Source organism: Sinohyriopsis cumingii, chromosome 13 (genome assembly GCF_028554795.1).
Source record: "Sinohyriopsis cumingii isolate HCF-2022 chromosome 13, ASM2855479v2, whole genome shotgun sequence".
NCBI classification, from domain to species: Eukaryota; Metazoa; Mollusca; class Bivalvia; order Unionida; family Unionidae; genus Sinohyriopsis; species Sinohyriopsis cumingii.
The window spans coordinates 1,416,347-1,441,713 of NC_142973.1; the positions used below are offsets into that span (position 1 = coordinate 1,416,347).

Consider the following 25,367-nt stretch of genomic DNA (forward strand, 5'->3'; position numbering starts at 1 on the left):
CAAAAGTAATATGGATTTTTACAGAGCTTTTGGAAACCCGGTAGAACTGAACCAAGGACTTAATTTGATCTTTGTGTATTCCGATGTGGTGGAGTACAACGTGGTGGGACACACCTCTGTTCCGTTACTGCGTGTCATTCCTTTCAAAGTGGATAGTACCACAAACAATGACCAGGAAGGTGCAAACACCTATCACGTACACCGTGAATTTGTACATCCTCACTATTTGCCCGTCAGTAAGTCGTATTTAGACACTGTCAACATTGCTATAAAAGGAGATCTGGGACAAAATATTCCATTCTCCAAAGGGAAAGTTACAGTGAAACTCCATTTTCGAAAACGGTTCTCTAACGAATTGTAAGTCAAGACAGCGAGGAGGGACATTTCCACCCTATAAAATCCGGCCAGATGCGTGTGAAATTTCAGTTTGCAGAAAATCTACGCGCAGATAATACGGTGAACGTCATCCTGTATGCTGAATTGGACAATACGATATAAACCAACAGTTTGAGAGAAGTCATTCTAGACTATTAGAAGTCATGGAGGATTTTTATCAATGTTTGTATAGTAGGGATTCTTTGGACATGGAATGTGAAGATCCCTGAGGAAGGAGAATCCCAAGACAAAGACGAAGAAGTCATCATGATGAAGTCTAGATGGCCAGAACAAGAACCACATTTTGTTTCCTGTTATGCTATAGTCTTGACAGAAAAAAATTAAGGAATTGATCAAGAAAAATTTTTATGGATGTCAAAACGATCATCCCAGTCAAATTCAACACGATAAATGCCTGATGTTAAGTCAAGAAGAAAAATTCGACGAGTATCTGGACGAAGCTTGGAGTCTCATCTCGAACAAAGACGTGTTGCACCAGTGGTATAAAGACTTGCGTGAACATTCTTGTCCACCATTAACCACACAAGAGATCCATCGCATCGAAGCTCTCCTGAATCAGAGTGAGGAAACAGAACGAATAACCGTTTATTCGTCAGACATTTTCAAGCAAAAAGTCAGGATCGAGTTGACCACTTATCATTACCTGTGAAGAAGAAAAAAAAAACAAAAAATGGATACCTGAGAACTTTATTACCTTTTGAACCACAGTTTGTACGCTGCTTCTTGGAATCCTGTCGTCTGTGCTAAAGATGAACTCCCTCATTGCACACCTCAAAACCATCAAGCTTATGTGATCAACACAGACGACAGTCATCTCCCAGGAACCCACTGGGTAGCCGTCTACTTTCCTCAAGAAGGATGTGTGGAATACTTTGATTCCTATGGACTGCCCCCTTTGGAAGACGATATCATTGACTTTATGAGAAGAAATGCATAGACCACACGATTCAATAATGTGAAATAACAAGGCACATATTCCTTGGTGTATGGACAGTACTGTGTGTGTTTTTTCTGCATGATTGCAGCCTGGGCTATTCTTTAGAACATTTAGTGACTCATTTTGATGCTCGTCATTCTTCTAGAAACAATGTGAAAGTACATCGATGGTTTTGTGACCAGTATGCTTATCTTTTGTCTCTAACTAGAAAACGTAGTGTCCATCAATGGCCTAATGACTTCCGACAGTGGAAATCACAATTTCATTCACAACGTTGTCAGCCCTGTTCTAAGTAGATAGTTAATTGAGAAAAAAATGTTTGGTATTTGAAAAAAATGTTTGATGTTATAGTGTTGGATTATTGTTAAAAAAATGTTAGAGTTGTTTGTTAGTATGAATAAAAAATGTTGTGTTTTGAAGAAAAAAATGCCTTTGTGGTTTATTTGGCTATAGGAATCTTGATTCATGCTCTTTGACTTCTCTCTATCCCTCCCATAACACTATTTGAACGTTCCGGCTAGAAAACCGTGTAGCAATGTTTTCCTTCACGTCCGCGCTTTGACTTTAAGAACCGGGGAAGTTTCCAGTCTGCCCATCCATTGTTAACTCATCCTCCTACGAAGATGTGCTCCAAACTAGCTAAGCTAAACGAAGCCTACGTGAATTTACATAGGGTCAGACACAGTCTGATACCGAAGCCAGAAGAGATAGAAAATGTGAGAATGCTAAAAGTCACTGAAGACCTGAAAGAAGAGCTCTTCAAGGAGGAATTCAAGAAGGAGAAAGAAGAATGGATGGAGAAGTACAGACTTCATAAACAGCAGAGAGAGCAGCAACAGCAGCAGCATGAACCTAACAGAGGCTTTGTCAACAGTTGTATCGACACCAAAGAGTTCTTCTTCTCTTTTCCGAAGAAGCAGACCTTATCCTATGAGAAAGCCTCTCATCAGAGGAGGCCGCCATCTTATAACCTAAGCGATCGCCATAGCTTCAAGTTCCAAAAAAAAAATTTCAGGGCTACCCCATACTCTCGAAAAGAAATAACATTCCATTGCCTATGATATGTTAGTCAGTTAGAAGAAAAAATACAGAAGTGAGTCTATCAGCACATGATTTCTTTATCTTGGTTAGAAAGTGCGACTCTAAGTCCTTCGTTTCCGTCGCTTATCAAAATTTTAAAAATAGTAATGTTCTGTAAAAAAGTGAGTGAGTGTTTCTTTTAGGTTTGTGCGTTTTTGTTTTTTTTGTTGGTGATAATATGGATAATGTAAGTTAGGGTACAACGAAATTAAAAGAATTAGGCCCAGAACTCGGTGTGGAGGGAAGAAATATACGCAACAGTAGCGGGAGCAAGAAATGCAGACCCAGCCAGTTAGCACTCCACCCACCTCGAGAACACAAATAACATCTAGTCAACAGCCGACTATACCTAACAAACAACCTGACCCGGAAAGAGTGGTGGCAAAACAAAGGGCCAATTATGTTAGACAAACGGTATGGCAAACTCAAATGTAATTATCGGAGGCACTACGTTCTTTTCTGGGGCCCAGAGTGGCCGAGTGGTCTAAAGCGCTCTCCGTTACGGATCACTGTCATCTCACCTTTGTCTGCGTGGGTTCGAGTCTCAAATTCGGCTAATGTGGGTATGTGAGAAAACTTGCCAGTAGCTTCTCGTGGGTCGGTGGTTCTTTCCGGGTTTTTCCCGGGTTCTTCCTCCACCATTAATGCTGGCCGCCATGTATAGCCTATCTTGTGCTGAAAAATGGCGTTAAACCCTACAACAACAACAACGTTCTTTTCTCACTCCGATACTACAGGCAATCTCAGCTGAAAGAACAACCACAACAACAATAACAGCGACAGACGCCATAGCAGCGGATTTAAAACTATCTACCTCAACTAAAGAATTAGTATCAGAACCAGAAGAGGAAATTGAGGCGGTTGAGGAGGAAGAGGGGGACGCTGACCCTCGTTGAGAAGTACACCGAAATGGGACTAGATCAAGCATTGTATGACGTCAACAAATCAGGGCAGTTTATTAGAGCCATACAATACGTTGCCTACAAATCTCTAGACACCTTTAAACCAAGACCTTCTCAATGGGAATTAGGGTCAGAGTTCTTCCCCAATTCTACAGACAAACCTACACTGGATACCCCCTCAGTCAACTGGTAGAAGCCGCTGCTTACATTGCCGCCCATCATGGTTACGCATTTCCTGATATCAAGAATCATGAGACTAGGAGTGCAGGAAAGAACGTGAAAGCAAAAGAGAGACGTGTTACCTTCTAATAGAAAAAACAAACTTTTTTAGGGCTCCAAAAGATTGCTTTTTATTAAATAGGGAACCATATTTGGCTTGGTATCCCTCCTTGACTAAACTATTCTCGAAACAAACTTGACCCATTGGAACACCGCAACAAATTTAACTTTTTAAACCTAACAGTGACCAAACTGGTATATGTCTCTTAGACATAATAATTTAAATAAGATCAGTATGGCTATTTTTATGTACACTAAGTACTAATATTAGATAGATATGTTAGGAAGTAGGAAATTTAACAGACTCGTTAGATTTGAACTAATTGCACAAGTGGTTAACACATTATTGGTACTTTTTACTGTCCATTAGCAAAAACGGGACTTGATTTGAAATAAGTACGGGCTAGCGTTTTGTTGAGTACTTAACACCCATGGCTGTCTTTTTGAGCACCTTTTTCCTCCTTTACCACGCTCGGACAGAAATATGAGTGTGTGGTGAGACTATTCCCACTCATGTTTAAAGCCTTTCAGTCAGGTTGTTAAGGACTAGTTAGTCCTACACCTGAGTGGCTAAATTTAAAAGTAGTCTGTGAGTACATAAAAGCCTGGGAGATGAGGCTCTCTTTCCTTCCCTAGGAGTAATTAAAAATCACGCGGTGCGTTATTGAACCAGTGATATATGCTCCATTAGGGCGAAAATCACTTTAATTCAAGTAAGCAAGCAAGCAAGTTCGGGTACCGTCTCTAGCACTCTTGATGACACCAACTGTCTGGGTTATTTTCTTTCTTGCAAGCCCCTATGTTCCACTTCTGTTTGTGATAATAACTTGTGATACCTAACATTTTCTAAAGTGGAAATCTTTACAAGCCGTACAAAATACAAAACTTACATGACTTTGGCTTTTGACACTTGCACAGACTCTTCACTTTATAAGTATCACGAGAAAATTGTATATCCCATTTTTACCATTTTCAAAAACACGCACACACTTGCAGCTTGACCAGAAATATGTACATCTTGTTTTGTGGATAAGTCACAGACAAGTCCAAGTCCATAGGTGGTTATGAACGTTAGGAATATCCCCTCATTTTTTCAGAAATATCAAAGCTTGTATGTGCATTTTCCCTTTTCCACTCTATATTAGTGCTTAGATTTGTTCCAAAAAAAGAAAAAAGAAACGAAACAATTTTGAAGAAAAAAAACAACTGAATTTTGAATTCAGGTTTCTCTCTGTTTATAATTTTTTTTCAAGTTGATGGTGCATGACAGAGTACATTCGCCTACCTTTCCAAAGTGAGAGACATTTCTTCACATGTCACTGCCTTTGTTAAATTCGGTTTCATTGGTTAGTTATCGTTAATCTTTAATTTTTTGATACATTTCTTTTTGATAGAAGATTTAAGGCTTTCTAGTGTTGTAACGGCATTTATGTTGTTTAGTCTGTTGATGAAATTATCTATAGCAAAGTGCTTAAGATTTTTTCAGGTTTTTTATTATTTCAAGCCCTACAAAAGGAGACCAAGTTTGTTTTCAAAGAGGATTGAAACTCTAAATTACACGGACGTGAAGGAAAACATCGTTATGTTCATTCTAATCATGCTTGCCGTATCTCTTTGTGTTTTAGAGGTCATATTTCTTCTTAAGTAAATACACGCATCAATAGACAGACAGATTGGGTCATCATCCTTGAGTTTCACTGTACTTTCGGTTCTTTACTTCATACAAACCCCAAATTTATTAGTTTGAAAAAAAAAAGATAACATGCCCCTCAGTACTGTAACACGTCTGTTCTGACTCTACCGATGTGAGTGTGAGTGTTTATGTTAAAATGTTTAAGTGAGATTTTAAAAAAATGGTCAGCTTGAAAACGCGAACCAATACTGTGACGCTCAGTCTTTTGATGTGGTAAGAAGAAATGGTACAACACACACACGCAAAGAGGGCTTGTAAGTTCACATTTCAGTCTGTCTGCACTGTAATGGTAACAACGCAAGAACATAGGGATTATTATGCCACACAGTCCTAGAACAAAACAATGCATCACCCGTTCTTATTTTCTTACCGCGTTCACTTCGAATTGACTTGAGCAGCTATTCACACAGTGACGAGAATGGCCATGCTTTACTGGGTCTATCCTATAGGCGATTTATATAAAAAAAATATTTTAAAAAATTAAACTAATGCACGAACAATGGTTCCATGGGCGACCATTGTCCGTCTTATTGCAAAATACATCAACATTTAATTTAACCATGCAGATCGCTAGAACAAACCTCTGATCATATACATTTTGAAAAGTGTTGTGTGACACGGATCGATATTGTCGCTTGGTGTCTGCTTTCTTCTTCGAAAAGAGATCGTTTCGTCTTGACTATAAAAATTTAATTTGACTAAGTTTTAGGCACTACTTGAACTCATACATTTCACGTTGTATGTGTAAGCCGTCGTTCTCAGTTTTCTGGAAGTTCGTTTTTGCGTTTCTCGGATGTGATACTATTTTTTATGGACCGAACGAAATTTCTTTTGGCGTGAATCAGGACTCGTGGTTTTGTGGCAGAAATGGAGAGCATTGATTAAAGCCCAGTTATGTCGTCTTCGAAATCGCTGACACGGATTTGAACTAACACTTCAGGTTTTGTGTGAGGCGATACGGTACATCATTGCCTTTTACTTCCTCAATGAAATCGTTTCATCTTATTGCAAAATTACATTTGACTAGGTTTCATACGCAGCAGGTCTCTGTATATAAGGAGAGTGTCTTAGCGTCAGAGTATTCATTTCGCTCTCAAACGATCAAAGATGGAAGAGTCAGCACAGATCGACCTGCTGGTCAAATATTTGCTAAAAGTCATACGAAAGCATAATTCACATGCGAAAGTGGCAACAAAACTTACTCTTTTGGTCGTTGATTTGATAAGTCATACGAAAGTGTGTAAGTGCTAATGAAGTTTGCTATATCTGCAAAGGTAAATGGGTATTTGTCTCCAGAATACCTGCTTCGTCTAAGAAAGAGAGACAAAAGTCAAGATACCTAATATCGTTGTCAGGAGAAAGGACACTGGAATTCAGAGTGCTCTACGAGAAAAGAGAATAAACAAAAACAAGACGAAACAGAGAAGAGGGATTCAGAAGAAGAAGAAATTGAAGATGATGAAGAACTTGTGCCAGTAAAGACATGGAAATGGAAAAATTGACAATGTGAGCCGATGCGTTGGCCCTGATGTGAAATTTCATACTACCTTCTAAAAGAGAATAGACCAGAAAGAACACGTAAGTGTCTCTTGGTCTTGACATTGTATAATAAGGATGGCGTGTTTTGTTTTCTACTCACACTTTATGAAATTGTGCCCTTTCACCTATCTCTATCCCTCTGGATCATGTTTTAGTTAGAATTGAAATGGAAGGATGTTTTCCTTCACGCACGCTCTTTAGGCATGCAAGTCGGTAAACAATAGTCAGTCTATTCCTCCATTATTTTGTGTCTTGATGTTTCCTAAATCACACACTGATGCCATAAAATAACGGGTTAAATGGGTTTGTAGTGTTGGGAGTGGGGGTGGGTGGGGTGTAGGTGTTTGGCAGAGTTGGTCATTGCAGGTGAGGGCTTAGGTGCTTTCAAAAAACTTTTACTTCTTCACTCTGTGTTGATAGTATATTTGGAGTTTGTATGCGTTCGCGTACGTTTGTGTGGATAGTTTATTTGGGGTTTGTATCATCTCCCTTCTGTGTTGATAGTATATTTGGGGTTTGTATGCGTTCGCTTACGTTTGTGTGGATAGTTTATTTGGGGTTTGTATCATCTCCCTTCTGTGTTGATAGTATATTTGGGGTTTGTTTTTTCCTCTTCCCTCTGTATGTGTATGTGTGTATGTGTGTGTGTGTGCGTGTGTGTGTGTGTGTGTGTGTGTATGTCTGCGCGCGTACGTTGTGTGGGTGTGTGTATTGGTCTCTGTTTGTCCGTATAAAACTCACTTTATCCTTATCAGATACACTCTACCTACCTACCTACAGTAGCGCGTATTCAGGTCAGCCACTTGCAACACTGTTGATATTTATCCCTAGTGTTCAGTACAGTGACGTCACTGACGCTGGAAATTTCGAGACTATAAATATCGACTTGGGGATTTCCACATTTTGTAGCTATACATATATACTAGAATTCATAAACAGGAACGTCACTCAAGCTGAGGCTATAAAAAGATAGTGGGATTTTCCAAAGAAAAAACCCACAAGTTGGAGCTATAAATAGATAGTGGGATTTCATAGGAATTTCAGCTGATTATAGATACATAGGTATTTATCCACGATCGTCACAGAAGTTGATATTGTAAGTAGTTACTAATTTTATCTATTTTATAGTGTGTGTGTTTATGTGTGTGTGTGTGAGTATGTCTGCGCGCGTACGTTGTGTGTTTCTCTGTGTGTGTGTGTGTGTGTGAGTATGTGTGTGTGTGTGTGTGTGTGTGTGTGAGTATGTCGGCGCGCGTACGTTGTGTGTGTGTTTGTGTGTGTGTGTGTCTGCGCGCGTACGTTGTGTGTGTCTATTGGTCTCTGTTTGTCCGTATAAAACTCACTTTATCCTTATCAGATACACTCTACCTACCTACCTACAGTAGCGCGTATTCAGGTCAGCCACTTGCAACACTGTTGATATTTATCCCTAGTGTTCAGTACAGTGACGTCACTGACGCTGGAAATTTCGAGACTATAAATATCGACTTGGGGATTTCCACATTTTGTAGCTATACATATATACTAGAATTCATAAACAGAAACGTCACTCAAGCTGAGGCTATAAAAAGATAGTGGGATTTTCCAAAGGAAAAACCCACAAGTTGGAGCTATAAATAGATAGTGGGATTTCATAGGAATTTCAGCTGATTATAGATACATAGGTGTTTATCCACGATCGTCACAGAAGTTGATATTGTAAGTAGTTACTAATTTTATCTATTTTACAGTGTGTGTGTTTATGTGTGTGTGTGAGTATGTCTGCGCGCGTACGTTGTGTGTTTCTGTGTGTGTGTGTGTGTGTGTGTGTGTGTGTGTGAGTATGTCGGCGCGCGTACGTTGTGTGTGTGTTTGTGTGTTTGTGTGTGTGTGTGTGTGTGTGTGTCTGCGCGCGTACGTTGTGTGTGTCTATTGGTCTCTGTTTGTCCGTATAAAACTCAGTTTATCCCTATCAGATACACTCTACCTACCTACCTACAGTAGCGCGTATTCAGGTCAGCCACTTGCAACACTGTTGATATTTATCCCTAGTGTTCAGTACAGTGACGTCACTAACGCTGGAAATTTCGAGACTATAAATATCGACTTGGGGATTTCCACATTTTGTAGCTATACATATATACTAGAATTCATAAACAGGAACGTCACTCAAGCTGAGGCTATAAAAAGATAGTGGGATTTTCCAAAGGAAAAACCCACAAGTTGGAGCTATAAATAGATAGTGGGATTTCATAGGAATTTCAGCTGATTATACATACATAGGTATTTATCCACGATCGTCACAAAATGGAACGAAAAAATTGAAAAAGAAGAAGAAAATGAGAAGAGGAAGAAAGAAGAGGAGGAGAAGAAAAAAAAGAAAGGGAAGAAGAGTGTAGGAGATAAAATCAGAACTTGGTGGAGAAAAAGAAGAAATTAGAAGAAGAAGAAAACCCAAAGGCCCTTTTCAGGGCCCCCATATTTCTCGAAAAGAGATAGCCTTTCCATTGCCTACCCCTTTTTTAAAAATTTAAAAAAAAAAAAATCCCATGTTAAATTCCCCTTGTCCGTAGAGTGTCCCACGATTTATTCCCATGTTAAATTCCCCTTGTCCGTAGAGTGTCCCACGATTTATTCCCCATGTTAATTCCCCTTGTCCGTAAAGTGTCCCACGATTTTTCGCCATGTTAAATTTCCATTGTCCGTAAAGTGTCCCAGGGGTGTTTTGACTGGAATTTCCATTGTCCGTAAAGTATCCCTATTCACTACTTACATTCGTACCCATAATGATATATTAAAAGGATGTAGGAGTGGTGATAGTGGTTGTGTCTGGGGGAGGGGATAAGTTTCAACACTGATGTACCAGCCCTGGGTGGAGAAGAATGGAAAACCATCTCAAAATTAACGGTTTTTATCTTTTTTAAACTAAAAAGTGGTCTATTTCCATGTACGTTTAATTGCCCAATTTTCTTTAGTTGTACTCATGTGATTATGATTGTTATCCCTGTAAATATAAAGGTGACACATATAGACCAAAAAATATTGGATACTGCTCGTTTTTAAAATGGAAGTTAAAACTCCCTTCTGAACTCGTCACTGCAAACACATTCCTTTTATGCTAACTCGTTCAACTTGAATAAGGATGTTCTCCACTGTGGGTTTCATCAGGAGATCAACAGAAAGCGATCAAATGTAATTTTTTACTTGATAAAAGTCGAGTGTCTGCACCACTTTAAGTGCAACAAGACACGAACCTTGTTCGCAGTAATGGACCTGAAGGAGGAATTTGAAGCCAACAAAGGCATTCAAAATACATACATTTTGTGACAGAAAGCCTCACGTTTCGCCAGTTGCCCAGTATAATTTATTGTGTAACAGCAAACTCAGACATTAACCACTTGAATGAAACATGGTACAACATCGGTAAGTCTGACTGAGAAGCTCTTGATGAAAATTCAAGACAGTTTGGAATGAACACGTTAAAATTTATTACTTGAAAAGCTCATTCGCATGCTTGCTAATTCTTTAATAAATGGTTTAGTCTTCCACCAGTAATTGGATTAAAGGAATCTCTGCATGCCTCCACAAATCGAGTGCATATTTACACGTCTTGAACTTCATCAATTTCATCAATGTATATTTGACATCTTGGATTGCATCTAGCTTTATCTATTAAATGTTTACTTACTAAATTAAATTTTCCGTCAGCAGCGACCCGACAGAGACCATCCTCACAATATTAAAATTTCATATTGCATAAGTCGTCTCCAACTGCAAACAGCATAGAGCCTGATCTGCCGTCATTAATGCGCCTGCATATCAAGGTCTATTGTTTGTTCTGCTAATAGCTCCTAGCAAACTGCATACATCCACATTAACTTGTAAAGATGGCCAAGGATCAACCTTGATAGCGGTGAAGCGTATTAATGGTGAGGGATAATATTTTGCCGTATTCGTCTGAAAGTCCGTCTGTCACATCTTGATCAAGTTTTGTTCTTAGACCAGTTTTTAAGCACTGTGGTGGAGGTAACCTTGTACCACGAACACATTTCTGATGGGATCTTCATTTGGAGTTTAAGATAACAAGGTAGATCCGTAACAAACCGACACTTTTGTTTTCTTTGAAATGTATATGGTGCAGATATGTGTGCGTACATGTATGTATGTGTGTTTGTGTGACCATCATTAATTTTTTTTTACAGGTGCTTTGCATCTTTATGTTTTCCATATGCATTATCATTATACATTTTTATTCAGAATAAATTATGAACTGTCCATCTTTCCAAACCTAGATAATTAGATAGTCTCTGATTAATTGCTAGATTCACTACTTAGATAACTTCGAATTTTTGCCAATAATAAATTAGTTTATTCATTTAGCAGTTAATTTTAAATCAGTGAAATGTAACAAACAGGTGATTTGTAGATAAATTGCTGAGTTATTGTTATGTCCTCTTTTTAAACTTGCTATATACTGTCTATACTCCCTTATAAGACGCGTTGAAAACAACATAAATCTGATCTGTCGGCGCATTATCACGGCCTATGTTGTTTGTTCTACAGATTATCCCTTACAAACTGCATAGACCTTGATAAGCCGGACCATTATGTGATCGTAGATCTAGGTTTTGTGATGTTTGCAGTTGAACTTTATTAGCGAGTACAGATGGCAGCAAGCCTTGGCGTTAGACATGAGTTTGGTGATACTTCTTTTTCCTTTCTGAAATAAAAGAAACAACAAAAAATAAGACAGCCAGTAGTTTCAATTTTAGTTTTAGCCACAAAAGAAATAAAATTAAAAAATAATAGAAAATAAATTAGCAAGAACTTAAAATTTCCTCTTCCCCAAAAGTTAAAAATTCATTATCGGATACATCTCGGTCATGTCACTTCCAGTTCTAGTGACTATCGAAGACTAGGCATGTGGGTATGATATAAACGTTTACAAAAATACTTGCCACCCTTTCTTGAGAAAAGGGATGAAAGAAATGACGGAAGTATTTTCTTATTTACAAAAACGGACGCGTCGAGTTGACACGTATCTTTTCAATATTCATAGTGATTGTCAGACACTTGATAGATGATTTGGTTATCAAGCAATGAACAGTTTATAACAGTGTGTTTTATGTTCACTGGCCCTCTCCGATAAATATTTTTTTCTCCACCTATTGACAGACGGAAACTTAAAACCAGGCCCAGGTCCCTGGCCCAGAACATTGCGTGTCCCTAATATAACTGCGGTATATCGTGCTACGTATAGCGATATATTCGAAAATACTGCGGTATACGTTTCGCGATATGTTCGAAAATACTGCGGTATACGGCGGTACAGTATTTTCATATTAATTTCATATGGTACCAGCTCTACGTTTATATTGATAGCTATTTGAATATCCTTTAAAGTCACAATTTAAACTGTTATGGTCTTATATCGTTATAATGTTGTATAGTGGACCGCCTTTACTGCAAATGACGGATTTTGCAAGTCCTGTGCTGACATATTCACAATGAGGTTTTCTAGCTGTTCCAAACTAGTCTATCATTTTATATAAATTGTCAATTTCTGCCAAAGTTGAATTGATTATCTTTTCACATGATATGAATGCATAAATAAACAAACACACATCCCGGGTGGGGTGGAGTGCGGGGATTCACCTACTGTTTGTTTGTACTGTCTGAATGGGCAGCGTGTCGCTATATCTAGACTGCAAGTATAATCAAATTTATGCTCTTTGATCATAGTCGGATTGAGGTAAAACCAGGACACTGCAGTGCCGAGAAAAAAGAAAGAGGGCGGGTCCCCTAATTATACAGTTGATCGACTACATGCCTGGGATTATGGAAAACTAATCTGGCCGTTCGAATTTAAAACCTAAATGCGTATTGTTGAGACCATAAAAGCATCATACTTTTCGCATTGCAATCAAAGCCATTTTATCTCGTTTTTGAATATGCTGTTGAGCGTTGGGCACATTTGGAATTCTACATAAAGACCGTGGACACCTGGCAAGCTTGTGGCGACAGGGGTGTCAACAATACTTAATCTGTTAACAATGACTAGACAATACTATTTGGAACGATAAAGTAAGGCAAACACCTCGAGTACTTTAGTCAATCCTAGACACGTGTTTATTGAAGGCATCCGACCAATCTTTACACGAATATACTTACCACTGTATTACATACTTTTGTAGTTGAAGCTAGTAGTTAAATCCTCTAGGGGAAAGTAGTGTGCATTATTTGGACAAGGTGGGAAAAATAGTTTGCATTTATTTGGACAAGGTGGGGAAAGTAGTGTGCATTATTTGGACAAAGTGGGAAAAGTAGTGCGCATTATTTGGACAACTTGGGGAAGGTTAGTTCGCATTATTTGGACAAGATGGAGAAAGTAGTGTGCATTATTTGGACAAGGTGGAGAAAGTAGTGTGCATTATTTGGACAAGATGGGGAAAGTAGTGTGCATTATTTGGACAAGATGGAGAAAGTAGTGTGCATTATTTGGGCAAGATAGGGAAAGTAGTGTGCATTATTTGGACAATGTGGGGAAAGTAGTGTGCATTATTTGGACAAGGTGGGGAAAGTAGTGTGCATTATTTGGACAAGATGGGGAAACTAATGTGCATTATTTGGACAAGAAGGGGAAAGTAGTGTGCATTATTTGGACAAGGTGGGGAAAGTAGTTGGCATTATTTGCACAAGGTGGGGAAAGTAGTGTGCATTATTTGGACAAGGTGGGGAACGTAGTGTGCATTATTTGAAGAAGGTGGGGAAAGTAGTGTGCATTATTTGGACAAGGTGGGGGAAAGTTGTTTGCATTATTTGCTAAAGGTGAGGAAAGTAAACTTCAGATAACAATGGAGAAAAATGTAAACAGGCATAAAATTCTGAATACATTTTCAGAGAACAAAGAACAGAAACCTGTCGCTGTCTCCTCAACTTGCAGAAAGTCAAACTCATCAAGAATAAAAAGTGTTTAAACGATGCATTTGTTGTATCACGTGACTACCGCATTTTCTGTTCTTTATCGAAATAAATATGTTGAGAATGATATTTCCTTCCTGAAAAGCCAGGTAACCTAACAACAGACAATCCAAAGATAGTCAGTGATTATAAATAAGTCTTCTGAGACTATATGGCTTCCATACTGGCACCGCTCCGGTGGTCTAGTGGTTAGAGCGTCCGCCTCGGATGCGAGAGGTCGTTGGTTCGATCCCCGGCCGAATCATACCAAACCTACAGCTTCCTCAGCATTACGAGGTTAGTGTTATGACTGGTCGGCCTGGTGTTAGGATAATGTGACTTGGTGGGACATCGTGCTACATGTCTGCGACATGATGCCCCAGTGTTAGATATCACTATAATCTACCACACTGTAGGCGTCTGTTAAAGCTACGTTAAAAATCCAAATCACACACACACGCGCTTCCATACTGGCAGCTATACATACGAGCGTTTTTAAAGGCAAAACAGTTTGCCAATAAAGATACCACTTAAGACTGGAGAAGCACAGATTTTCTACGTACCTGTTGTTATGATTAATTGGACTTTATGTGCTGGGCAGCCTTTCGTTTTCTGCAAGGGTTATCGTGTAAGCATAAAGTCGTAAATTTTACATCAACTTTGTTTTTACTAAGACAGCCGAGACTTTCTTGAAAACTTAGAATGGTTGGACCGCATCTCCTCTAAACCCCTGGACCCGTCCCCCCCCCCCCCATTCTAATCACTTTATTATAACAGGATATTGACAGAGGTTTTGATTAAACTGATATTTCCTAACAACCTCTTTACTAAAACGTACTGTGGTATCGAGACTGTTTCGTTTCCCTGTATCCATCATTATTGGTCTTTCAAATTTTGTACAGAACTTTGATTTAAAACACTTTTATATAAGCCTCTGAAGATGCAACACATAAACATGAAACAGATGGAGAAAAAAGTATGACATCAAATTTTCCACCATGCAGATCTCTAAAGGCAATGTGTATGATTGTTTAAAACCTTTTAAAGCTCAATAAGGACTCAAAAACTGAGACATATTTCATATTCATACATAACATTCTTGTTAGCTAATGAATGCCGTACACATGGACTAATGTATCACGTGAACAATAGATCATATGTACTTGGTTTCAATCGAGTGCACAACGGGTGGAATTTACAAGGTCAAAAAATAACACTGGTAACACGTAGTTGTAATACACGTGGAAAGGAAATTTGTTCTGTTTAAGTGCTCCAGTCTTTTTGTAATGCATAGCAAAATGTTTACATACGACTGCCCGAATTGATCAATGGTGCGTAAATATCACCTTGTGTTAAATTAAATCTGTACATTTTTTAAACTTATCTCAGCAAGAGTTTTCACCATTTCAAATACATGCCAAGAATGTATGGTTTTAGCCACACTGGACACTCTACTTTTATGGTTTAAGTAATAGTTATGTATATTTAAATTGTCTGTTAGTTGTAAAATATTTTTATTCCATTGCATGTTATTGTAATGTACTATTAGATACTGGACTTGATTTTTTTCACAATTAAGTTCAGTACCGTTTGACTTGATTGATTTTTTAAATTTATTTCATTGATGTAAATACCTAATAATAGAAACATTGACAGTTTGGGTAAACAACTTTGTTCTTTTTTAATCATTCGTTCTCAGAGTAAAAATCATTTAGTTGAGTCCAGGTCATACCTGGACTACCTGACATGAGGCACGTGTTAATTCGTAAACAAACTTCTATTTTTTTCCAAAAGGATGAACTCTTGACCCCCATCCAGGAATCCGTTTTGCCTTTTAGTTAGTTTTATAATTAATGTTATGATAAGAATTCTATCAGTCGTACTTTAACACTTGAGATGTCAAGTTGTTTTATGTTGTGTCCAGTTTGGGGCTGAATTTTTCTTTTCTTTATGTTATTGAATTTAAAGTGATTGTTTTCCCTGGAAATACTAAAGTATTCTGATAATTCTTGGGAAAAGACAATTACCGGAATTTATACAGAATTAAAAAAACTGGAAATAAATTATTTGTTAAATTTTACAAACCTTGTTGTCTTCACTCTTTCTGTTATTTAGTTTAAGAGAATAGTCTTTAACAGAAAATTAGGGGGCTCGTCCGGGATACGAATTTCGGCTTAAATATTTGATAAAACATTTTTTTTTTTAATTTAAATTTCCCTAGTTACAACATGTTTTAAAACCCAAGTATTATTTCACCTATTGTAAATCTTTAGTGAAATCAACAGGCTTTTTTACAATGTCATAAAAATGGAGCTCCTTGTTTCAAATCCTTCCCAGGAACAGTTAGATTTCTTGAAAAAAGATGAATTGATTCAGCTTGCCAGAAAATATGATCTTTCTGCGGCTAAAGCTTCTTTAACGAAGCAAGAAATAAAAAAAAAATATTTTGTTTGAGTAGTTGGTGGAAAAGAATGTATTGGATAGAAGTGTTTTCGTTTCGATCAGTAAGTCTGTATCAGACTCCGATATAAACGTAACGGAATTAAAATTAAAATACAAGATAGAATTAGAGTTAAGAAAGCAAAAACTTCAGAAGATAAAGAAGAAAAAAAATGCAGTTACAAGCGGAGAAAGAGAAGAGAGAGACAAATGTAGCTACAGAAAGAAAAACAAATGATGCTGAAGAAAGAGGAGAGAGAGACAAATGCAGCTACAGAAAGAACAAATGCTGTGACAGAAAGAAGAAAAACAAATGATATTGGAGAAAGAGAAGAGAGAGACGGATGCGAAAGCAAATGCAAAAAGAGAAGGAAGAGAGGGAATATCAATTTAGAATAAGATAAATAGAGCTGGCAAGTGAAATGCACGTTCCCACTTCAAAAACAAATTCACTTTTGATGTTACTAAGAATATTCTGTTAGTGCCCGCTTTTAGAGAAGAAGAAGTTGACACATATTTTCCTTATTTTGAAAAAATTACTGAATATTTGAAATGGCCGAGGGAGCATTGGACTCAACTATTACAGTGTGCACATTTTTTGCAAAGCCCATGACATCTATGCATCCCTGTCAGTACAACAGAGTGCTGACTATGATCTGATGAACGAATGCATCTTAAAGGGGTATCAGTTAGTCCCCGAGGCTTATCGACAAGGTTTTATGAATTCTAGTAAATCAGCTGAGCAGACCTTTGTCGAATTTGCATGGGACCAAACACGACAATTTGATATATGGTGTTCCTCTAAAAAGGTTTATAAAGATTATGAAACTCTCAGACAACTATTATTACTTGAAAAGTACGAATTTGCAAGAGAAAATGTGCAGTTATTTGACCGATGGTGTTAATCCAGGAATCTTGATCAAGATTACCATAATCTCATGCAACTGTGTCCATACTGACATTAAGACTTATCTTGATGGGCATAAGGTCGAAACCTTGGAAAATGCTGCTCGTAAAGCTGACGAATATTACTTAGCTCATAAAGTTTCTTTTGTAAACAGTTCTTCCACTCACCAGTCTTCTAGTAGAAACGTATTTCAGCCTATTACGAGCCTTTCTAACTTTCAATGTGGCACAACTGTTATAAATCAAGTTCCTGATAAGAATGATCAAAAATCCTAATCTCTTCCTACGTATACCTGTTGCAATAAAAAGGACACGTTATTTCTGATTGGTACAAATTAAAAAATAAGCTTACAGAACCAAGACAGACCTATTCCAAGTGCTCTTTTTTAAAAGAGGTCAAGGTCACGGTCATGTATTGAAAGCAATACATTTGATGGGTCTAATAAACCCAGTCTGATTTTATTATCGAGATTTATGAACCATTCATGTCGAAGGGTTCTATATCACTCTTGAGTCCTTTGGCCAATCCAATCCCTATTAAAAATTTAAGGGACATAGGAGCTTCTCAGAGTCTTTTAATTATCAGGTACTTTGCCTTTTTCTGAAAACGTCTTCTTTTAATGAGAGTGTTCTTATTCAGGGAGTAGAGTGCGGTTTTGTTAACGTTCCTCTCCATTGTGTAAATTTGTCATCAGACTTAGTCTCATTTATTACTAGGCAACGACCTAGATGGAGATAAGGTTGTGGTTAATCCACTTGTAACTGACGAGTCTTTTTTGGATCAGAAAGTCGATCATATTCAAAAGAATTCTCTGATTTATACCCAGCTTGTGCAGTTACTAGAGCTATGACAAAGAAAGCTCTTGAGAATGATGTTTATCAGTAAAGTATTCCTTTATTGGTCAGGCTTTTGATCTTGTTTGGATCAGTCGAAAGGTATTAATCACAGTGATCCTCTTTTCACTATTCATTCTCTTTATTCTAATCAGGGTGACAAACGACAATCACTTGTCCTCGAACAGGAAAAAGATCATGAGATCTCCTGTTTGCTTCAAAAGGCCATTAGTGAAACTGAAGCCACTGAAGTACTTGTTTGTTATTTCATTAAAAATGATATTCTTATGAGAAAATGGAGACCTCCCTGGATACCTGCTGGTGACAAGTGGTCAGTGAACTATCAAATTGTAGTTCCAAATCATACAGACAGGAAATACTAAGTCTGGCCCATGAAACTCCTTAGGCTGGTCAAACTCCTTAATTAATAAAACTTATCATCAGATCTTGAATAACTTCTATTGGCCAAACATTAAAAGTGATGTTTGTAAATACTATAGATCTTGTCATACCTTTCAGATGGTAGGAAAATCCAAACAGAAGATACCTAAGGCTCATCTGCAACCTATTCCTGCATTTAACGAACCATTTAGCAGAATAATGGTAGATTGTGTTGGTCCCATACCTGAGACCAAGCCAGGTAACTAATACTTGTAGACCATAATGTGTGCGCCAACAAGATTCCCATAGGCGATTCCTTTGACGAATATTAAACTAAAGCATAAGTTAAAGTTATGATAACGTTTTTTTTTCACTCAATTTGGCCTTACCATATCTGTCAAATCTGATCAAGGGTCAAATTTTACGTCTGGAATAGTCCATCTAATTATGCTTGAATTTGGCATTCAGCAATTCAAGTCTGAAGTAAAATTATAGTTTAACAGAACTACAATAGAGAGAACTTTTAAGTCTGCTGATAGAGTTCTGTCTCTTTTACTCATTCGACAAAATTTTCTTCAACTTAGTTAGTTAGGTAAGAAGAAAATGAATGAGTTTGATTGTAATAATAGCACTCCTGGGGTCTAAATAAATTAAGGGAGTACCACTATGTTGAGAGAGATAATCAGGTTAATCATGCAATTAATTTAGTTGTACCTGTCCCACTCAATGAGGATTTAAGCGAAGGAATGCAATCGAACTCTATTGATTTTGGAGTAACAAATCTTCGGAATTCAGAAATTATGAATAATCTCGACCAGAAACTTTCACATTTGCAAAGCAAGAAGGCACTGAACTTAAAATGTTGTTACTTGAATATGAGCACTTATTTTTTTTGTTCATACAAGAACAAACAAATTTTTTCATGACGTTGAAATTGTAAATTCCAAACTTGTGAAACAACACCCACACAGGATGAACCCTCTCAAACAGGAATACTTGAAAAAGGAAATTCAGTATTTGCTTGAAAATGATTTCATAGAGCCGAATACAAATGACTGGAGTTCACCATGTATACTTGTTCCGAAACCAGATAAAACTTTCCGCATGTGCACTGATTATAGAAAGATTAACAGTGTGACTAAAACAGATTAATTTCCATTACCAAGAATCGATGACTGCATTGATAAAATCGGAAATGCAAAGTATGTTACCAAATTTGACCTTCTGAAAGGATTTGGCAAATTTCACTGACGGAAAGAGCAAATGAAATTTCTGCATTCGTGACTCCAGATGGACTTTATCAATATAAAATGATGCCGTTTGGAATGAAGGGTCGCCAGATACTTTTCAACATTTAATAAACATGATTATCTCTGGTCTAGATAATTGTGATGCTTACATCGATGATGTCATCATCTACAACGACACCTGGAAAGAACATTTCGCGAAAATTCGGAAATTCTTTGACAGACTCACTGATGCAATTTTGACAGTCAATTTATCCAAAAGTGAGTTTTGCCGTGCTTGTGTAACATTTCTAGTACATATCGTGGGACATGGACAAATTAAACCTATAGATGCTAAGGTCAAGGCTATTTCTCTGAATTCCCTGTGCCTATCAGTACAAAGCAATTGCTGCGATTTTGGGGTATAGCTGGATACTATCGGAAATTTTGTTCCAATTTTTTCATATTTGCTGAACCCCTGACAAATTTATTGAGTAAGAAAAACAAGTTCCAATGGACGGAAAAATGTCAGGAGGCTTTGATAAGTTAAAAGCCATACTTAAGAGTGCACCAGTTCATACAGCTCCAAATTTCAATAAATCATTTAAACTCTCTGTTGATGCAAGTCATGTTGGGGTTGGAGCAGTATTGATTCAAGAAGATACAAATGGTGTTGCTCATACAGTGTGCTATTTTCCTAAGAAATTAAATAAGCACCAAATAAATTATTAAGCAATCGAGAGGGAATGTATGGCTTTGATATTGGCATTACAAGACTTTGAAGCTTACATTAATTCAGCTCCTTCTCTGATTATTGTGTTTAGGGATCACAACCCCCTTACTTTCATCGGCAAAATGAAGAATAAAAATCAGAGATTGTAAAGGTGGAGTTTGTTGTTACAAGAATATAATATTGACATCAGGCACATCAAGGGAAAAGACATTTTAATAGCAGATGCTCTTTCCCGTGCATAGTAATATATTATTTCATGTATAGTTTGTATCATTCATTAGATTTCTTCTTATGTTTTTTATATATATAAACCACATGTATAATAGACCTATGGTAAAAAGTGAGCTTTATTATATAAATGTTTCTTTTTATTTTATGGGGGAAGTGTTATGTATATATAAATTAATTGTTTTTCTGTTTCAATATTTTTTTCTCCAAAAGGATGAACTGTTGACCCCCATCCGGGAATCTGTTTTGCTATTTAGCTAGTTTTAGAACTGATGTTATAATAAGAATTCTATCAGTCATGTCTTAACACTTGAGACGTTAAGTTAGTTATGTCGTGTCTAATTTGGTGCTGAATTTTTATTTTCTTCAAATTATTGAATTTCAAGTGATTGTTTTCCCTGGAAATACTAAAGTGCTCTGATCATTCTTGGACAAAGACATTTTCCGGGATTTATACGGAATTAAAAAAACTGGAATAATATTTTCTGTGTTTCAACAATAGACTATTGACAGATCAGTACAAAGCTGACTATTGCATATGCCATCGCCTTCCATCTTGGATTTTCATCGGGATTTGAACTGTGATTCACTTAAAACGTTTTATTGATATGACTTGTGCTTTTTATTTCTTGGATTACAATTTGGATTTAATTGACAATACCTTATTTTCTTTCTTTTAATTTGCAGTCTAGGGAAATAAATTATATGTAAAATTTTACAAAGCGTGTTGTCTTCAATCATTAATGTTACTTATTTTAAGAGCATAGACTCGTCACTCAATGCTGTGCGCTATTTTTATCAGCATTAACAATCTGAATGCGTAACATAAAATCATCCTCTTACTGGAAGAAATCAATGTATAATATCAATAAATGTTCCAAATCCATACCACCTCAAACAAAACTTAAATAAGAGAACCTCATATTGCAAATATGGAAGGAAAAACTACCTAAAGATCCTAGCACTTATTCTGGGTACAAATATGTATAACAATTTTAAGAATTAAGCTCTGGTCAATTCTGTGATATTTAATTGTCAGGTTTTCATATACCAAACGAGAGAACTCGATATATCTACAGTTTTAATAACTAAAGTATCACGTATAATCTGAATAAATCTCATCTATAGGTTCAGCCTGTACAATAATGTTCATACATATAAACATTCATACATGCAAACATTCACACATATAAATATTCATATATATATATATATATATATATATATATATATATATATATATATATATATATATATATATATATATATATATATATATATAAACATTAATGCATATATGCAATTGCAGTCAACATCAGAAGATAAACGTAAACTATGCGAATTTAATGATGTTCTCATTCCTCTTTCTCTGTTTAGATAACAGTTTTGTTGTGTATTTGTTGCTGTTTACAGCACTTAAAACAAATTACACTGGTCTGCAGTGAAAACGCTTCCGAAATAAATGTTATCAAACTTTACTAATTCTGGGTCACTGAGAATGAAAATGATGCTTAATATTGTTGACTGTCTCTAGTTTTAAAGATATGATATTGAGCCACTATACATGAACCTTGACTTGGGAACGGTGGAGGATGATTTATACAGTGAAGGGATCTAAATTTAAACCAGAAATGACTAAAATACATCTTTGACTGGGTTTATGAATAAATATATGACTGGGTTTGGACAGTACTTGCATTTTAGGCAAAACAATGAATGATGCAACCTGAAGCTGGTATTGCGTCATACATGATATGAATTGCATCATGTTATTCCTAGAAGTCATGGATGCTGCAATCATAACTAAGCTTACATCACTCTGCTAAACAAATTGCCCTATATCAGCTTTAGAAATCATACGGTGTCGTGCTGTCTTGTTTGTCAGTGTTTGATTTTGCAAACGGACACGTTTCTGTTAAGCAAAAGTGAGCAGAGATGCCTCGTATTTGTGAACATTCCAGATATCTTCTGCAATGTTTGCAGTGAAGTGACCTTTGCATCACAATAGCGCAGTATAACCACTATAGTTAAGAAAGCCTATCACCTTTATTGTCGCTGCATAATTAGAGATCAGGACAAGAGGTGGGCCCCACACATATGCTGAAACACTTGTACAACAAATCTTCGCCAGTGGTTGAACAGGAAAAGGAAATCTATGTCTTTTGCAGTTCCAAGGATTTGGACAGAGCCAACAGATCATATCAGTAATTGTTATTCTGCATGGTGCCTCCAACTGGGAAATGCGTGTTAAAGAAGAAAACCTGGACTGTGCATTATCCAAACATTTAATCACCTATACGCCCACTACCCCACAGAGAAGGACTGCCGATTCCTGATGTACCAGAATAATTCTTACTCGAGTCAGACAAGGAAAAGGAAGAGGGTACAACTTCTAGTCCCGAACCACCAATGTCACATGACCAATATTTTCTCCCATCCTGCGCCTATGAACTACACCTCATAACACACGGTGAACTGAATGACCTTGTCAGGGATTAGGAACTATCCAAGCGTAAGGCAGAGCTGTTGGGATCCAGACTATAGCAGTGCAATCTCCTGGCAGGTACTGTTAGGATTTCCATGTTCCATGACCATCAAAAGGATCTTGTCCCATTCTTCTTCATGGAAAGTGATCTTGTAGCCTGCAACAACATCGATGGTGTGATCACTCAAAATCGTTCATGATGTTGATTCACTGAAGACGAATCTTAAATCTGTTTTGCTGCATAAAGGCTGTTACGTATATTTAAATTAATTGTTTGTCTGTTAATTTTAAAATATTTTGTATTCCATTACATGTTATTGCAATGTAATATATTTTACTGAACTTGATTTTTTTTAGAATTAAGTTCAGTTCTGTTTGACTTAATTGTTTTTATTTATTTCATTGATGTAAATACCTAACAATAAAAACATTGTATCTAGTTGCTGACCTTAAAATCAGTGACAGTTTTGGTAATGAACTCTTTTATTATATGTCTCAGAGTAAGAATCAGTAAGTTGAGTCAAGGTCATACCTGGACTACGTGATACAAGGCATGCGTTAATTCGTAAGCAAACTTCTATTATTTTACAGAAGGATGAACTCTTGACCACCATCCGGGAATCTATTTTGCGTTTTAGTTAGTCTTACAACTGATGTTATGATAAGAATTATATCAGTCGTTCTATCAGTCGTGCCCTAACACTTGAGACATTAAGTCGTTTTATGTTGTGTCCAGTTTGGGGCTGAATGTTTATTTTCTTCAAATTATTGAATTTCAAGTGATTGTTTTCCCTGGAAATACAAAAGTGATCTAAATTAATTCTTGGACAAAGAGATTTTCCGGAATTTATATGGAATTCAAAAACTGGAATAATATTTTCTGAGTTTTAACAAGAGATTGTTGAAACATCAATACAACGCTGACTATTGCAAACGCCATCGCCTTCCATCTTGGATATTCATCTGGATTTGAACTGTGATTCTCTTAGAACTTTTTACTGATAGGACTTGTGTTTTTAATTCTTGGATTACAATTTGGATTTATTTCGCAATACCATACGTTATTTTTCATTATTTTGTTACGTTTTAGTCTAGGGAAACAAATTATATTTTAAATTTTACAAAGCTTGTTGTCTTCACTCTTCTCTGTTACTTATTTTAAGGGCATAGATTCGTACAAATGGCAATGTTTTGCCAACAATTAAAGTCCGTCGTACAGTCCATATGAAGGAAACCTATGAAAACATGAAACAACTTCTGAGGTGCATACACTACGACCAACATCAGTGACAGCTTTCTGGCGATTTGAAGGTTCTTGCTCTCTTGACTGGTCTACACACTTTATGCACAAAGTAGTGCTGTTTTCTCTTCGAATGGGATAGTCGTGCGAGAGATTCCCACTACAATAACAGAGACTGGCCACTCCGACAGTCACTGGAACCTGGGAGGAAACGTGTTCAGAATCCACCACTTGTTGAATCAAGGAAGATTTTGTTACCACCCTTGCACATCAACCTCGGTCTGATGAAGACCTTTGTGAGGCCATGAACTAAACTCGAGCAGCTTTCAAGTACCTCCGTGGAAAATTTCCAAGGTTAAGTGAAGCTAAGATAAAAGATGTCTTTGTTGGGCCTCAGATTCGTGAACTTCTCTGGGATGATGCATTTGATCGTGCACTGCATGGCAAGGAAAAGACGGCATGGAAAGCCTTCCAGTTAGTGGCAACAAATTTTCTTGGAAGCAACAACAACAAGGCAGACACCTACAGGGAGTTGGTTCAATACCTCCTCAAAGCATACAAAAGCCTTGGTTGCAACATGTCACTAAAGATACATTTTTTGCACTCTCCGCTAGATTTTTTTCCTCCGAACTATGGAGCAGTGAGCGACGAGCACGGTGAGCGATTTCACCAGGACATTGCAACAGTGGAGAAATGCTATCAGGGCAAATGGAGCCCATCAGTGTCTGCAGACTGCTATTGCTGGACAATCACAAGAAATGCTCCATTTAATTAATGAAAAGAGACAAGCCAAGAAGCGCCGAGTAGACACTGACTAAGGACTAAACTATGTACTTATATATATAAAATAGTTTTTTGCTGTTTGTTTCAGAATAAATTTTATTTATATAACCCTTTTGCTATTGTTTTAAAGTGTTACGTGAATAGGACAGGGTAAATATTTGTATCTAAGGCAACCATAAACACAAGGCAAGACCTAGGTTTACAATTTATTATTAAAACTTTGATATCTACACAATATACATATACATAAAATATAAAAACTTAAATATCCTGGAAACAGTAGCAAATCCGTTGTTTTAATTGTCATATTTGAATTCAGCACATGAAAATCCATACTAAATAGCAAA

The 25,367-nt window shown here is 36.9% G+C and overlaps 1 long non-coding RNA gene across 1 annotated transcript in view; it reads left to right on the top strand.

The window, feature by feature from the left end:
* The window catches only part of LOC149784838 (uncharacterized), a 115,589-nt gene that overhangs the window by 34,808 nt on the left and 55,414 nt on the right, over positions 1-25,367 (top strand). Inside the window, exon 2 of the long non-coding RNA XR_016425316.1 lies at positions 18,464-18,584. This is a non-coding gene — a long non-coding RNA (uncharacterized LOC149784838). The remainder of the gene's footprint in view (positions 1-18,463; positions 18,585-25,367) is intronic.